At 34.4% G+C, this 15037-nt stretch overlaps 1 long non-coding RNA gene across 2 annotated transcripts in view; it reads left to right on the top strand.

Annotated features, from left to right (window-relative positions):
• The window catches only part of LOC107021798, a 16709-nt gene extending 2855 nt beyond the window's left edge, over positions 1 to 13854 (top strand). Inside the window, exon 3 of one of the 2 annotated variants that reach the window (XR_001457081.2) lies at positions 13675 to 13854. This is a non-coding gene — a long non-coding RNA (uncharacterized LOC107021798). Of the gene's footprint in view, positions 1 to 455; positions 4252 to 13674 lie in introns of those variants that run through there. The other variant, XR_003578813.1, reaches the window with a different exon arrangement.
• The last annotated feature ends 1183 nt before the right edge of the window (positions 13855 to 15037 follow it).

The following is a 15037-nucleotide window of genomic DNA, read 5'->3' as shown; positions in this document are numbered from 1 at the left end:
AAAAATCATTATATAGAAGTTGAGACGGAACACTTAATTGGATTCTCGAATAAAAAAAAAGAGTCTTTTACACAAGGACAAGAAGAAAGACTTCTAACTTACTCACTGCATTCATGAAAATCAATGGAATATCCTACAAGACAAAAAGTTGATGTGATTTCTGTCCAAGTGAATCCAACTCACTAACAAAAAAATTAAAAAAAGATTTAAAAAAATGACCATGAAGAGAATAAAAATGAAGATGAAGAGATTCAATTGTGTCTTATACGTTGATGAACCATTGTAACTTTATTCTTTAAATTTACGAGGAAATAAATTATTGACGAAATTTGTGAAATGTACATATATACCTTTGGGTCGGTAACAAATGTGATAATAGCTAATTCTTGATATATATATATATATATATATATATATATATATATATATATATTGTCTAAATTTATTTTTTGCAGTACAAACTTTGTATGAAGGATTTTAGGATAAACGTGCAACGCACATTCTGTGGAAACTAGTATATATATATATATATTACTGTTATAGTTTTGGTCATATATGGCTGCTATTATTTATAATGCAAATCTAATGTTCCAGCCACTTTCGTGTTAAGTGGTTCCATTTAGTCATTATTATTTGCATTTGTTAATCATGTCTCTATTTTAGTTAATCATTAGTTGTTGTTTATTCGTTATTGTATCATCTCCGTTTATTTAAATTCAAATATTACTAGTTGACTGATTTTATATGTTCTTAATTGTTTCTAATTAAGTGTTTAGTTGGGTAAATCTTCATGTTATTTTAAAATTTGCCGATAATGAAATTACCGTCGATTTTGCAATGCCTCGCAATGGTAAAAGATAGAAATGTATTTTATGTTTATATTTTGTTTGTCAAACTGTCCGATGAAGAAATTACCGTCGATTTCCAAGGTCTCCCATGTTAATAAGACGAGTTTTTATTTTTAAGTGATTATTTGATTTATTCATTATTAATACTTTTACTAAATGTTTTTACATGTACACGGAGGTGCTTCCCATTGAAGCTATTCTAATGAAGTCCAAATTATACTTTTTATTCATTATTTTTTATATATTAACGTTAGGCAAACTTAGGTTATTTCTTATTAGATTATTTCATTTTATTACTTGTGTATATCACACGTTTATTATACTTGTATATTTGTTTTTATCTCTTTCTCAATTTGAAAAATAAACTTAGTCGGGAACCACAAATGTGGATTTCAAAGGATGCCTAACACATTTTATTCGGAATAACTTGAACCCCTTACCTCGAATCTGTTGGTTTTGTAGCCATTTTTTTAAAGTTAATTTGTTAATTGTTTTTCTAGTTTTCCTAAAAATTCGGTGGTGATTTCCTTTTATTCTTTCACTCCTTTTTAAAATTATTTTGATTCTTGATTTAAATTGATTAGTTATATTGCAATTGAGTCACCAAGACGTGGCGCCCTCACAAGGATGTCAACAAGTACTTCTTCCTCTAACAATAATTCTTGTTATGTTTGTCATTAGGCCAAACAAACTAAAATGTTGTTATCTTTATCAAGTACAAATACAAATTCTCCTTTTGTTTAAGTTCATTAGGATGTTTAACATGCTCCTATTGCCTAAAATTCTGGATATCGTTATTGTATTTTATTTCTTAATGATTGCACTAAATTCTCTTAGATATATGTGATTCATGAAAATTTTGAATCATTCAAAAATTTCAAAAAGTTCCAGGTAGTGGTTGAAAATATTTTTCACACCTCTATTTCCTATTTTCAATCTGATCGGGACTGAGAATATGCTAATCAAAATTTTAAATCCGTCTTCCAGCAAAATGGCATCCACCTTTCTCTTTTCCTCACATGTATGCTTAAAACGTAGGGCTGAGAGTAAACATAGACACATCTCTAATGTTCTTCGTTTCCTTATTTTTTAAGCGTCTATATCTTTTAATTTTTGGGGGTGATGCTTGTTTTCATGTTTTCTTTCTTATTAACATAACTCATCTTCCAGTGTTGTGTTATTACTCTCCATTTGACTGTATGGTCATATCCCTGATTACAATCTAATTCGTGTGTTTGGGTGTTTTTGTTATCCCTTTGTGGCATCTAATAAGTGTTGTAAGGTCCACCCTCTATCAAAACCATGATTGTTTCTTGGTTAATTAGATAAACAAAAAGGTATTAAATGTTTTTGATCCTTGCTCAAATGTAACTCTCATCTCTCGACATGTATATTTAGTTGAGACCTCCTTCCCATTTGGGAATCTATTTGTTACTCTTACGCTAACTTCGTTCACCCAAACCTACCTCATTCCCACCTATTTTTTTATCATAATTCCATGTCTTTTACCTCTCCTTTATATAATACTCATTTTGGAGAAACTTCAAAAAGGAGTAGTAGTTCGGTTCTTACCTAATCAAGATCACATTTAAAAAGAGGATTATTCAAACTCCATTGATTTCACAGTCCCAAACAAAATAGAAGTCTCTACACTCCTTTAAATATGGAGAATATCGTTGTCAATTCTCTTCCTTAAACTAGTAGTGTTACTCCCATCCAACTACTCGTAATGTCAACTTCGGACCCCTCTTCATTACTCCTCTTGAAGGAGATATTTCATCCCCTGTCCCTTCCCTCGCAAACCATTTGTCCATCTAATATTCTTCAAATAACTTCCTAACAATCACCCATCGTAAATCCTCGAACTCATCATATGGGGACTCGTTATAAAGATAGGGTTGCTCAAGCCTCACGTCCTCCATACTTAAAAGCATCCAGATGTTCCATTTCATCTGAACCCACATCATTCCAAGCTTGTAAAGACTTATTGGATGCAAGAAGTGAGTTTCGAATTTGACTCTCTTGTCAAAAATAAAACTTGGATCTTGTTGTCGTCTCCTCCAAATGAAAATATTGTTGGCAACAAATGGGTGTTTCAGATCAAGTTTTGGGCCAATGTTTCTGTTGAAAGATTTGAATCTCGTTTAGTGGCCCAAGTGCTTTTTTAGCAGCCCCCGGTGGTTTATTTTGAGACTTTTGATCCTGCCATTAAGCCTAGCACAATGCGTTTGATCTTATATTTGGCTCTAAAAAGAGTTGGCATATGCACCAACTTGATGAGTCAAATGCTTTCTTGCATGTTGAGTTATCCGAGACTGTTTATATGCTCTAACCGAAGAGATTTGAACATCCAGATTATCCCAATTATGTGCATAAGTTGCAGCTTGCTCTATATGACCTTAAGCAATCTCCAAGGGTTTGGTTTCATGGTATTTCTCATTTCCTTCATGATCTAGGTTTTAAGCAATATGTTTCAAATAAAAGCATGCTCATTTTTCACTCAAGGGTAATGTTTCTCCACAATTACTGCACAATTTTGGAAATCGAGAAAGGTTTGGGGTCAAAGGTGAGCTTAAGCACTACTTTTTATCCTGAGACAGATGCACAAGTAGAGCGTACTATCTAGACCATAGAAGATATGTTGAGAGCTTAGTGATAAAATTCAAAGGGAACTTAGATGATCACATACCTCTCATTGAGTTCGTTTACAACAATTACCATTCGAGCATCCAAATGGCTCCATATGAGACTCTTTATGGGAGAAGATCTAAATCTCCCACTGGGTGGTTAGAAGTTTGGGAATCAGGGTTAATATGACCAGAGTTAGTTTACCATGCCATGGGAAAAGTGAAAAATGATCCAATAGAGGTTGAAGATGGTGCAGAGTCGCAAAAAGTCCTACACAGATGTTAGGATAAGGCCGTTAGAGATTGAGGTGGATGATTGGGTATATCTTAAGGTATCACCCATGAATGGGATTATGAGGTTTGGTAAGCAGGGGAAACTTAGTCCCCTATATATTGGACCTTATAGAATATCCAAGAGAGTAGGAAATGTAACTTATGAGTTGGAGCTACCAACGGAATTAGTAGCGGTTCATTCGGTATTTCATGTATACATGTTGAAGAAGTGCATGTGTGATCCTTCACTGATTGTACCTACTCAGTATGTTGGTATTAAAGATAGCTTATCCTTTAAAGAGATTCCGGTAAAAATTTTGGATCGTTATGTTCGCAAGTTGAGAACAAAGAAAGTTGCATCACTCAAAGTCCTTAGGAGAAATCAATTTGTTGAAGAAGCAACTAGGGAAGCTGAGGTGGATATGAAGAAGAGATGTCCACATCTCTTTGAATCCGGAGAATGTATATCAAGGTACTAAATTCTCTTCTTATCACTTTATAAGACTATGTGTAAGAATGTTATTACTTGCTTTTGTTTGTTGAGTGCTGAAAAAATGTTACTACCCTTAGCTTAGTGAAAGAGTTCTTATTCGAGGACGAATGTTCCTAAGGGGGAGACATTGTAACGTCTCGTAGACCAAAATATCCAGGATTTAACAAATAAACTAAGAATTGTTATTTTTGGAAAGAAAAGGAAAAATCTGGAAAATTTCCAAAGTGCAAAAGTGAGTTTTTGGTCATTTTCAAACAACCATAACTTATAGCTCAAGATTAGTTAGAGTCGGTTCTTTATATGGTTGGAAAGCCCTTGGAGATTTAATTCCAACACCGCCGTGTTTGCGCATTTTCAAAATCGTATGACGGAGATATGCCTATTGTAAGTTGGGTTGTTGGACTGAGGAGTCCAATCTGGATTTTGGTAAAGGTGAAGTGGTATTTTCGCTCTACTATTTCGTAATTTTTTAAAAGGGGTTATTAGGGGTAAATCTAAGCCTACATCACTTTTAGAAAAGTTGGATACACTTACGACTTGGGAGAAAAGAGAAGAGAAGAAGGAGAAAGGAGAAAGGGCCAAGAATTTATCAAGAACACCAAGATATTTAAGTGGAATTCGTCAGGGGTGAGATATGTGCGATATTTTTGTGTTGTATTCTTCCACCTACACAACAATATGTTTAATTCAGTGCAATTACAGTAGATTTATTGATATACAATGAAGTTCTTGTTGAAAAACCATTGAATTCTCATTTGTTGAGTCGTAGTATACCTTTGGTTGTTTGATTTATGTTTTCCGGCTGTTTTAAGAGTATAAACTATTGGGTATTGAAAATTTTAGTAATCACAAGTGTTTGGGGGTGAGATCCATGGAAGTTTAGAAGGTTTATAATAAAAAATCGGAGATAAAACATCAGAAATTCCGAATTACAAGCCCTGCTGCGCCGCGCCTGGCAGAGCCCGTCAGAGCAGGCCCTGTCAGATAGAGACTGGTGCACTACGCCAGCCAGATCCTCTTGGGAAAGTGTTTGTCCATCAGGCTCTGGATCCCCGCGCCTCTCATAGTGCTTGAGTCACGTGGAGATCTCATTTTCCCCCATATTTTCGTACTAATTCCTAAGTGATATACCTATAACTCCTAGTTGATTCCAAAACTCTAAAGTACATCTAAACTCATCCATAGACATGACATCATGGTCCTTTAATTTATAATCAAATTCAAGGAAACTTCATATCACAGTCAAAGAAATTAAGAGTCAAGTATAAAAGTTAAGAAGCAAGTCAAAGTGAGTTCTTAAAATTTTCAAGAGTTAAACAAAAATTTCTACTTTGTTTTAAGGATCAAGCTACAAGTTGAGCAATCAATAAGGAGTTGAGTCTAAATCTCAAAATCTATAAGGGAAATTGTATTCCCTGAGAGGTACGTTTAAAGTAAAGCAAAGAGCAAAGAGTGAGTTAATTTCTCAAAAGCTAAAAGAGAACTAAGTAGTACCAAAGTGTTACAAATGTTTTCACATTTTGAGAAAGAAAGAAGATAGATTTCCACAGAGCCTTTGGCTTGTTTTAGAAAAGGGGAACTATGATTTCCAACAGACCTTTTCAAGCTAAGCTTGAGAAATTACCTCAAAATAGAGAAGAAGTTGTTTCAAAAACATATGAACTAATTATTTTTGTAGTACTATTGAGCACCGATATGGGGATGCAAGTTCATATCAACTCAAGTCTCCATAAACCATGTAGCCAACATGGACATATAAAGGATCATACTTTCTAAATGATTCCTTAGTGTTTTTTTAGCATAGACTAGTAGATTCACTTAGTAGTTCAAGTTCTATACTGATAGCAAGGTCTTGCAACGTGAGGTAAGACATTATACCATCACTTATGCTCATAGTTATGATTGTCGGTTAGAAATCTCCTACTGAATTATTACTTTCATTTTAAGTAAAATTGAGTTCTTTATTGCATTATATTTAATGAACTAAGATGTTTACTCTATTTTTACAAGCTTTTAATATATAAATATATATTCCATGTGTCCTTACTGCTTTACAATGAGTTAGTATTTCATGAGTTGAGTAGCGTCAAGGAAAGATATTCTTAATCCTCTCAAACTTTAAGTTGTTGTTTAGTTTTACCAACTAGCATACTCGTACATTCAATGTACTGATGCTAGTTGGCCTACATCGTCTTATGAGGTAGATGCAGGAAACCAGGATCAACATCCAACGCCTTATTGATCGAGTTGAGCACTCGGGGTCAGTGGTGAGCCTCCTTGCATTTCGGAGGACACTTTCAATGTGTTATCTAATATTTCATTTATAGGATGGTGTGGGGTCTGTCCCAACATCCAACTACTATATTAGAGTCAGATAATTCACTTTTGGGTCTCTCCTTATTTAGATGTTTCATATTGATACTTGAGTGTCACTTTGGCCAGACTAACATAATTGAGTATTCCTCTTGAGAATGTTTCTTATTAATAGCTGAGTTGACCTAAGTCTTCCGCTTAGTTTAGTAAGCCAGACCAATTGTTTGCTCAAGGCGAGCAATGGTCATTGGGTACCGACCATGTGCAGGGTGTAGGCTTCGGGCATGACATTAACTTACCTAAAATTTCCAGATTTCCTTATACTTTCTAAAATAAGTATTTCCTGATTTTTAAATCCTTTCTTGTTCTTTCTAGCCTTGAGATCTTACATTTATTTACGTAATTATTTTAATATCATAAAAGTTATTTTACCAAATCATGTCTCAAATTGCCAACGAAAGTATTATTTGTTATTATAGCTATTTTAGCTTGGCAATCACAATATATAAACATGAATTATGTTTATTTTGTTTGTAATGAAATACTAACTCGACTAATTTTCATGTAATGACACCTCCTCCAAGGGAAAACACATAACCACTTGTGAATTTTGAAATTCACTTTACACGATATATTGTACTTTAATACCACAAACTATTCAATTTATTTTGTAGTACTTCTCATGTGTCATCAATGACTTCTTTCAAAAATGATACCTCAAGAAGCAATATTGTTTCAAACAACAATAACACAAAAATATTATCAATTTTAAACACTAAACAATACATTTTTTATTTTTCCAACTCAAACATTGTATTCAAATGAATCATGATTGATCACCAGAAATATGTATATACAACATTTATTAACATATACTTTAAAATTTGGATCTTATTTTTCTTTTCTTAGGATCATGTAACACAACCTTGACAAGATATTCCTACGCTTTTAAATATTTCATAATAAAGGATTAACTTTTTCAATAACCATAAAGTTTTCAAATTAGTATGTAACATACAAATCTATACACCGACATAGCAAAATTAAATTAAAGTCAAACACATCAAGAATTATCTCAATCAATCAAATACTCATTGTCCTGTCGACATTTGTAAACACATTATCAACCTCATCATAAGTAATGTCAACATTGCACATAATCATGCATATTCATAATCATGTATATCAAGTTAGATCAATAGCTTGTTCATCAATGACTAACATCATATAGAACATCAACATATAAAGTCATCATATACATCTCATTTTTATCACAAGTAGTTAAGAAAAAACTCCTAGGACTTCCCTCAAGGTCAACTTGTACCATATATAAGTAAAGTCCCATAATACCCCTACCTACACTAAGTAGAACCTCTTCATAGGAAAGGCTCTCACCCGCACATGACCCTTCAATAGGGAGAATGGATAAGGGGTCGCCCATACACTTCTTAAGCATAGAGACATAAAATATTGGATGAACTGAAGCTAGTTCACTAGGTAGTTTCAACTCATATGCAACCTTTCCGACCCGTTCCAAAACCTCATAGGGACCCACATATCGGGGACTTAGCTTCCCTTTTTTGCCGAATCTCATCACCCCTTTCATAGGTTAAATCTTCAAACAAACCATATCACCTACTTCAAATATGAGATCTCTTCTTCTATTATAGGCATAGGATTTTTACCGACTATAGGTTGTTTTCAACCTATCTCTTATCACCTGAACCTTCTCCAGCGCTTCATAGATTATTTCGGGATAAGGAGTGAAGACTCACCAAGCTAAAACCACCCAATTGGGGACCTACATCGCCTACCATAGGGTGCTTCAAAAGGAGCCACAGAAATACTCGAATGGTAGATATTATTATAGGAGAACTCAATCAAAGATAAGTCATTGTCCCAATTTCCTTTAAAATCTATGACACAAGCTCTTAACATGTCTTCTAGGGTTTGAATAGTGCTAAGCTTCACTTGAGTACCCAACTCTTTTTTAAAAGACCTCCAAAAATGAGAAGTGAATTGAGCACCTGTATCCGATATGATGGACAAAGGTATCCCATGTAAGCTCACTATCTCATCGATGTATATTCTTGTATAATCCTCCGCCAAATAAGTAGATTTGAAGGGGATAAAGTGAGCGGATTTTGTCAATCTATCCACTATAACCCAAATTGAGTCATTTTGCCTCAGGGTTCAAGGCAACCCAACAACAAAGTCCATATTAATTTCTTCCCACTTTCAAGTAGGAACATCCATTGTTTGAGTCAAACCACTCAGCTTTGGATGCTTCGCTTTAACTTGTTGGCAATTTGGACACTTAGCTACAAACTCCGCTATGTCCCTTTTCAAGCCATCCCACCAATATTCCTCTCTAAGGTCATGATACATTTTAGTGGCACCCGGATGAATAGTATATCGAGAACCGTGAACTTTTTCTAAAATCTTTCCCTTCCAGTCATCAACATTCGATATACACAATCTACCTTCGTACCTAAGCACAGCATCCCCCTCGGGAGAATGACTCATTGAACTTTCTAAGTACCGATTTCTTCAACTCCATTAATAGCGGATCAAGATGTTGCTTAGACTTCACCTCAACCACTAAAGATGACTCGGAATTATTATGAACCATACAGCCACCGTTTGGGAAATCTTCAAACCGTACACCCAATATAGCCAACCTATGAACATCTTTCACTAGGTCTTTCTTTCCTTCTTCTACATGAGACACACTAACCATAGTCATACGACTAAAGCATCCGCAACCACATTGGCTTTTTTGGGGTGGTAGAGAACACTCATGTCATAATATTTCAATAACTCCAACTATCTTCTTTGTCGGAGATTAAACTCCTTTTGAGTGAACATATGTTGAAGACGTTTATGGTCGGTATATACATCCACAAGAACACCATACAAGTAATGCCTTCATATTTTATAAGCAAACACTGCGGCTGCTAACTCAAGATCATGAGTTGGATAATTCTTCTCATTCACCTTGAGTTATCAAGAGGCATAGGCTACTACTTCCCATGTTGCATAAAGACACAACTCAAACCCACTCGGGAAGCGTCACAATATACCACAAAACCGTTGGTACCCTCTAGTAAATAACATATACAATCCATTAGACATAACACTATTCAAGACAAGTCCATAATCAACACAATACCAAAATCATGATAAAGTCAAGTCAAAATGGAAATTATCAACATAAGGTCATATCAACATAAATGGCATCATATCAATATCATATAATCATAACAACTCCAACATAATGTCATAATAACAAGGCATGTACAAGAGTTCATAACATCACATCACACAAGACCCTTACTCACAACCCCTTCCCAAACCTACAAGATCAATGCTTATGTGAAATCCCATAACTAGCTTGTTGTTTGTGCATGGTGTTAAGGAATCTTGTGGAATTGAATTTCATTGATTTCTTGCATTGTGCATTTCATGAAGTTATGGTTATGTGGAAAAATGTGTTTATATGGTCTTATCTTGCATATTAGCTTGTTTCCTTCATGAATTTCGTAAACGTTGCAATTTTGAAAAATTTGCATAGTTTACTGTAATGGAATGACCTGCTCATTGTGAGATTTTTTCAAAAATTGAATAATTCATTCTTTGCTTAAAAATTGTTGTAAGGAGGTTAGAACTGATGAATATGAGCATGATATTTGATATTAAATGAGTTTTGCTATTTAGAATGAAGGATGTGAGTCTTATGGCCTAATTAGTTGTAGAATTTATTCTAATTTCTTGTTGCATTGTTATTCTCTTAATTATCTTAAATTGATGTTTATCCTTTATTTTATGTTGTATGATGTGTTTTATGGTATGGTTATGAGTTTCTAGTTGAATCTCTATTCTTGGAAGTGTTCGGAGAGTGGTAAGTGTCATTCCAGAAAGAATATTGATCAAGTGGGGGAGATTGTAATACCTCGAAAATAACTTAGGTGAAGATAGAGCCTAACATTTTTTTCATGAGTTTCTAATGTTCTAAAATTGTTAAGAATGTGGTATTGAGGCAGTATCTAATGTTTTAGGTGCATTGGAAGTAAAACGTTAAGGTACGACCAAGACGTTCGACGACTAAATCACCTATGTGCCTAACGTGTGGTTATGTGCCTTTATGTGTGTTTCATAAGCTTATGAGGTCCTTATATGAGTTATTATAGTGTTTATAGGCAGTGTGTCAAGTTTCATGAAGTTTGAAGGTCAAACATCCATGACGTTCAACAGGTTTGCCTTGCTATGACCTTCAGTGTCTTGGCATCTTTTGTCGAGTTTTACGTGTTCGTTTGGGATGAAATTTATGTGGGAGGTCCTAAACAGTATACGAACATATTATTAGGGTTGGAAACGTTAGGGAAAAAGTCCCCAAGGACCATCAAAGGGTCCTTGAGGAAGGACCCTTCATTTGAGCCATGACTGCCTAGACCAGGCCCCAATCAACTGAGGAAAACGACGGCTCGTGGTCCACTTGACACCCCGTCGATGGGAGTCGTTGGTCATGACTTAGGCGTGAGAGGGGCCCTGCCAAAGAAAAGCCTTATTCCCAAACCATAGACCAGCAGGACGGTCCATTGGTTGGGAAACGAGCCGTCATTTGGCAATCGTCTGTGAGGGCTAGTTCTTGTGAAACTTTACAGTAATTCTAGGGGTGAAGTGGTAAACTCACTGCACGCCCAAATAAAACTTTGGGCAGTTACTTAGCGGTACTTTGGGTATTTTAAACATGTTTATAAGCCTTAAACTTTTAGAAGAATTCATTCTTTAAAAATCAAAACCCAAAATATCCTAAAGAATTCTCCTGAACTCCACTGAAGCCAATCTTCAACGTGATTTTCAAAGACTTCTCAAAAGATGAGTTTTCTAATTTGTAATCTATCCATGTGTTCTTGCATTAAAGGTTCTATAGCATTGAATATTGATTGAATTATAGTTAATTTTATGATTTTAACTCAATTAACCTATGAATCCATATGATTGATGAATCCAAGTTTTTGACTACTTTATGGGTTTAAGTGATATTGTCTTAAGGCTTATGAATTCTAGTGTAGTTTTCTCTGGGATGTTGAATGATATAAAAATTGTATTCAATTGATGTATAGGTTGTATTAGATTGATTCATTTTTATTGAATTGACATAGTTTCATTTAGTATTATGGTTTTTTTTATTGTACTGTTGTTGATGGCCATGGGTAAGGGCTTATGGTATTGAATTGGATGATTTAGCATTGGATTGAAGTGGTGAGAATCGATTGGGGGTATAATGCCCTAATTATCTTTATCTTAAGTAATGTGTCTCTTTTATTATGGTATGAATTGTATGTTCAACTTATGGTGACGGTGCTATGTGCTTTACTTGCAATTGATGTTGCCTTGTCTATGTTACTTTATGTATTATGATGATCATGTCCTTGTCAGCAATCTACTTTAAGTACTCTAATAATTTGTGTAGTTTATTACGTGAAGTATGATCATATATATATATATCTAAATGTTAGTAATGTAAAAGTATGTGTTCTTTTGTTGATGTTGTTAGGTGATCATGTTAGACTATGACATGTCTTTGTATGTGTAGTCTTAAAGTCGATGCATTTTTATATTCCTACTTGAATATATGTATATATAATGGTTATATTTATAATGTTATAGTAGTGTATAGGATGACATAAAGATGTTAATGGTTATTCCAATGTTATTCTAGAATGATATGCAATATGTGCTAAAGTGAAGTATGTTGTGTGTTGTTTCGGTAGACTTGTGTCCCTTACATGATACATGGATGAATGTGAATATGAGATGTCTTGACTTAGGATGCTAAAGACTCTTAGTCTTGAATTTATGAATGACATATGACCTTGAATGATTTTAAGAGGGTCTTTATGTGAAACCTTGAACCTAGTGGTAAGGTTATGGACCTTGAAGTCGAATGTGATTGGATTATTCACTAGATATGGAACCCCTTTGTATGAACCTTTAATTTAAATTAATCTATGAGATCAAAGGCTAGCACCAAGTGAGTATGGTAAGGGAAGTAGCTCTATAAAGAACGAGACTACAGTAAAGGTGAGCCTTTGATAGTCCTTAACAATGTGCCTACATAGGATTTGTCTAAGTTCTACCATTGGAAAGTAGAACAACCTCAATTGGAGTAGGTTACAACTCCGGATTCCATGCTTTGATATCATGGTCTGTGTTAGTTATTGCCTATTCTCATCATGTGGGATATCTACTAGTATTGGAGAAGTTCTATGAAGTTTAGGCGGTGGTATGAGACGCTATCTAGACATTGCACAATAGGCTTTGAAGATGTTAGTGAGAGTCCCTAGGTCTTCTCCAAGACTATCTCTTCAATGTCCTTATGTGATGAATGAGTCTTAAACGAACTAATGAATGTAATGACTTAAGTTAAGAAAGTATGTTAAATGAATAAGTACTTATCTAGAGTAGTTATTGGTTGTCTACTTAAGGTGTGAAGGGAGCATAGGAATGGTCACTTTGTATCTTACTTAGATATGTTTTAACAATGAAACTAGTTAGAAAAGTTTATATATTATGTATACATGATCCAAACATAGGTAGTCTTAAGGATTCTTAGGTAATCTTGAAGAGGTCAATCACGGACGTTATCTTCTTGATTAACTTGATTAAGTCTTTTGATAACCGTTGGAAAGGAGAATGTCATATTATATATATGTTGTGGTATTAACTAATAATGGTCTTATCCTATTTAATCTATAGGATCTCATAAATGTGTGTGGTATTATATGGGCGGTCGCTTCACAACTCACTCAAGGGAACTTTAGATTACCTTTTCTAGACAGATCTTTGTTGATGCGGTTAATGTATTGTAATTGTGTATATCTCATTATATAGGTGGTCTTAAGGATCATTTGGGTGTGCCCAGAGAGGGTGTATGGGCGGTCTCTCTCATTTAAGTGTTTTTAAGGTGTTAAATGTTGTTCTTATCCTTATGGTATGATGTTTTAATCAAAAGATGTATATTTCAAATAAATGTCCGTTTTCATGATTTTTATTCATTATGTCATACTTAGTACATGCGTTGGTACTAATTCCACGCTCTTATCCATTTCTAAAGTGATTCATAGGTGAAGGTGCTTTTGGGAGCTAAGCTTGGATTAGAAGATCTTTCAAGAAAGTTGAAGTATGTCCTTATTTGACTGAAGGACATAGAATTCTTTGATTTTTTGCATTGAAGTATTGTAATAGACTAAGTATTTCTATTAGAGTTCAAGTCCTTTAATTTGTTTTACCTCTTTGGGAACATCTTGCCCTAACCAACATAGACCACATGAGCTAGTGTGAAATCCGGTGTCGTGAAACCCTACACTAAAAGAAGGCGGACTACTTGCCAAGGTAGTACCAAAATATGAAATATAGCAACTACTTGGATCCACTAGTAACTATTCCTATGGGGGCAACATAGTTCAACAACTAGGAGATTTAGTTGGGACCGTCTTTATGTGCCATGCATTATAGTCTCCAATATCAAGAGTAATATTGTGTCCCTACCTTCCCTACGAGGAAATGGACACTCTTCAATTTAGTCTACTCGGTGCTAAGCTAGAGTCCCTTTTTGAAATGTTTTTAAGACTTTAATTATAAATCATATCTTAATTTAGGCCATAGGGTCTACCCCTTGTATAATCATCATCACCAGGAGCTCAATAATAATCGTATGAGTATAAGTCCTTTCATCACAATTAATTTAGGTGAGGTTAACATATTAGCATTTCATAGCATATCAAGGCACATTGATAGTTTTCACCATCCTTATATTACATACATCTTAATCAACCTCACAATATAGTAAAGATATTTCAATTCAACATCATACCACCCTATAATCCTAGTATAAGGCATACACCAATGTAATATCATGACTTAACAACAATTAATCACAATTGGAAATAAAGATAGAGATTATAAGACTTACCAAGTCTTCCTCATATTCTATCATCAAGGTCCTACCATAAACCATAATTCAACCCAATTTGGGGAGTAACATCATCACACAATGATAACCAATGACATAAAAAGGACAATTGCATATCTATAACAATCAAACTCTAGATCATAACTTAAGACAAGATACACTGGCTAATTTCACCTTTACAATTCATAACCTAAACTAAATCTCAAGGACTAGCATGATATGCCTATAATTCATCTTAATTTAATCAGAATAACACCATAAGATAGTGATCAAATCAACAACAAACTCAATTGAATGATCACAATACAATATAGGTCAGATCACTACCTAGGGTTAGGGATGAAGGATCATATTCTTCAATTTAGACCAAACCATCAACAATTACCATAAACAAGTTGAACTACAAGTTAATCTAGTTAATATAACCCTACGAAATAATTAACAACTCAATCGATAACTTCAATTTCGTAATTGAACGAAACCCATAAGAAAACTCAACTTTTGA

Source organism: Solanum pennellii, chromosome 6 (assembly GCF_001406875.1).
Source record: "Solanum pennellii chromosome 6, SPENNV200".
NCBI lineage: Eukaryota > Viridiplantae > Streptophyta > Magnoliopsida > Solanales > Solanaceae > Solanum > Solanum pennellii.
This window is presented reverse-complemented; position numbering and strand designations above follow the sequence as displayed.